Source organism: Pundamilia nyererei, unplaced genomic scaffold, assembly GCF_000239375.1.
Source record: "Pundamilia nyererei isolate P.nyererei 1_Seehausen unplaced genomic scaffold, PunNye1.0 scaffold00101, whole genome shotgun sequence".
Taxonomy (NCBI): Eukaryota; Metazoa; Chordata; class Actinopteri; order Cichliformes; family Cichlidae; genus Pundamilia; species Pundamilia nyererei.
The window spans coordinates 1,795,690-1,798,869 of record NW_005187502.1 but is presented as its reverse complement, the minus strand read 5'-3'; the positions used below and the strand labels follow the sequence as shown (position 1 = coordinate 1,798,869).

At 48.5% G+C, this 3,180-nt stretch overlaps 1 protein-coding gene across 2 annotated transcripts in view; it reads left to right on the top strand.

Annotated features, from left to right (window-relative positions):
- Positions 1-294: 294 nt before the first annotated feature.
- Positions 295-3,180, top strand: part of jcada (junctional cadherin 5 associated a) — a 22,863-nt gene continuing 19,977 nt past the window's right edge. Inside the window, exon 1 of one of the 2 annotated variants that reach the window (XM_005740575.1) lies at positions 295-589. The gene's annotated coding sequence lies outside the window, so the exon portion shown is untranslated. Of the gene's footprint in view, positions 590-753; positions 930-3,180 lie in introns of those variants that run through there. The other variant, XM_005740576.1, reaches the window with a different exon arrangement.

Here is a 3,180-nt window from a genome sequence, read left to right as displayed (position 1 = left end):
GCTATTGTGTGTGTGTATGGATAATAGCAAACACTGAAATACATTTTTTGCAGGCAGCAATGAATTTTGTTCACTCAAATTTAGCTTTTCTTCGCTCAAAATAAATTTCTCCTCAAAATGCAACACTTCCTGCAAATTGTTTTTACGTGCGCTCAGAATAGTGGCACAAAAATAATGCCATAAAAGCTGCTTCCTGTAACCTCCCCGCTTCTTCTTGGTTCCCCCTATGCCCCCCCTCCCCCTCATCAAATAAGTCCTGGAAACGCCCCTGTAGTTTATGGAGTTGCTCGTCAACTCACACATGTTTGCAAGTCGCCTTCAGAGGCTGACACAGTGACGTTTAATGTGCATGGATAGGTTTAGCTTTAAAAGAGAATTCACTTTTATTTTTCTCCTGAAACCCTAAGTGTGAAGTGACCTTACTGCTCAGCAGTCTCCAGCTGCCTCCCTGCTAGAGAAGAGGGATGTTTCCTCGGCGCTGGTGGAGAAGAGGGGCTGTTCCCTCAGCAGATCCCAGCTCAGTCCGTCCAGAGCAGCGGCACGGGTGAGCGCCGGGGACTAGGCGGCAACGCAACGACGCATTTCACAGGTAAAAGTGGAGCGACACAGGGCGCCTTTCATCCAGGCATTCTTTTGGACTCAGGGGTCGTTGTTGGTTGTGGCTTTTTCTTTATTTCTTTTTATTTTTTTGTGATTTCTATTTTTTTGACAACACATGCGGCAGCTGTGGAGGGAGCTGCTGCTGCTGCTGCTGCTGCTGCTGCTGTGAGGCAGTAGACAGCGGCTGAGAGTCGCATCTGCTCTGCCCTCAACATTTCCAGCGCTCCCTCAACTTGATCCAGCTGCCTCGGCGCTCTGTCTGCCTCCTCTGGTGGAATAGGAGGTTCGGGACAAACGGCCGGGCCACCTCGAGGATATGGCATTAGAAGGTGAAGGAGTGGGAGGATGGAGCTCCTTATTTATTTATTTATTTTTTTTTAACTTGGAGCGTCTGCGGTGGCGGCTGCCACAGTTTGCGGACGCGCTCCTATCAGCTGAAGGTTAAAGACTGCTCACGGAGCTAGTCCGGCTAGCGTTAGCCCCGCTATGTGCCGTTCTGCGCGCGTGCTGGGGGAACAGAGGCCAAACTCCGTCCAAATTACGCAGTTTTTAATGTCCTAGCACGCGCGCGGACATTTCCATCGCCCGGAGCACTAATTAAAGACTTGAGCGAAAACGCTGCAGGCCATGGCTGGTGCTCGGGAGGCATCCCGCGTTACTCCAAACAACTGTCACTTATATGCAATTGTAACTTGTAGAATTGCTTTTTCTCTAATTTCCCCCTGCTGGTATCCCCTTCCTAGTGATTAGCCCGACTTACAAAACGGAGCTACCATTAAAAGATGACAGCATAGTGGATCGCCGAAATCAGCCAAGGAGTTCCACTCATCCATGTAAGGTCTCAAGTCATGTTATAACGTCTACTCGTGTGTTGCTCACATGACTAAACCCCAAACAAGCTGAATTTTCTTCTCTGTAAAACTGTGCGTTTCTGGGCTAGGCTAGTAATGCTACGGCACACAGTAATCTGCACCAGAACCAGAGAGGCTAGCAGCATCCTGCCGAGCCCGTCAATCATTTTCTGAGAACAGCACGGTGACAGCACTCGGGTCCGGTAACGCGTGTAGCTCTCGGTGCCCGTCGTACGTACGATGAGCGCCAAATTGCGACGGAAGCCAGGCGCAATGAGCCTCTGACAAATGGTCTGTCAAGTTTAGGCGGCTTTGATGTTTGCTTGTTGTCACTTTGTCACACCTGCAGCGTGTTTGCATGATGGTGGCTGCCGCTGCTGCTTGACCTCTCTTCTCCTTCCCACCGTGCAGGCTTCCTGCACGCACTGCCTTATAACCTCTGCAGAAACGCGCTGTCAAAACAGCCACCCTGCTGTCACTTTGACTGGGAAATAACACGATTTGGGGTCCACTGTTTGATGTTGATCTTAAATGTTTTTCATAGAGTAAATCCATTAAATAGCCCACAAGGCTAGATAAGTATAAAACACTGGCCTGTGTTTTGCCTCTTAACCATACATCTTAAATTATGTCACAGTGTTTGCAATGGCTCTGCCGCTTTAATTTTAGAATGGCTTTCACATAAATTCCTCCTGTCACTTAGAGACCTCTAGGGGCCAGATTGCCAAGACTGTTTTACCTGACCAGTCCAAGTTCAGGATTTTGTTACAGTTTAGTTATTACGGTGCATTTATCGCACCGATCGCTCATATTTAAGCTGACCTGACTTCAGCTGTCAAACTGCTAATTAACATTATGCAGGGGTGATCTGTTCTTTTTTGCCAAGGTCTTTCTTAGGTCAGTGAGTTTCCATCGAAAGCTGTTAGTAAATGTCAGCAAAAGACATTTCCTGGACCTCAGAGTGTGTCAGGATTTGTAGATAAGAAGCCAAAACACTGCAAAAAAAAAGAAAAGGCTGCGTGTGCGTGGGTGCATGAGTGTTATGTGGTAGGTCTTTTGCACATCCTTGAGATTTGAGATGGTGTGGGAATGCGAGGCTGTGATAGATGCCCTGAGGAGGGTGTGTGTATGTGTGTGTGGAGTGGAGGGGTGGGGGGGTGGGGGGGATAGGGAGTGCATTAAGAAGGGAAGCAGCTCATTAATTCCCTCCAGCAGTGAGAGGAAAGGTTTGGTCAGCAAAACTGGAAGGGGCCCTCCACAGCTATGAAGTGAGTTGTAGCAGTTCAACTCTCAGGACTGATCCAAACTTCTCTTTCAGTAATCTTGTCTGTATGTATGTGTGCGTCTGTAGGTGTGTGTGTGATTGTTTGTGGTGTCGTTAACAGTAGCAAGTTCTGCCCTCTCTCTCTCAGTTGGTCTCCAGCGTCTTTTATAGGCCAAGAAAATTATTGTTTCTTTTTTTTTCTGCTATTGGGTGGCTGCAGCTGAAGCCTTTGAAAGCCATCTAATGTTTGCCCGGCTACAGGGATCCCCTCTGAGGTCTCGCCTGATGTCACATGTGATGTCAGAGCAGAGGTGACGCAGGCGGGAGGGGAAGGAGGCTGGTGGATGAAGCCTGCATGAAACATGTGAAAGCTATACTGACATCTGCCAGCACGCCTCTCAGAGCGAGAATCAGAGGCATGAAATGATCTGGAAAGCGCTCTCTCTCTCTCTCTCTCTCTCTCTC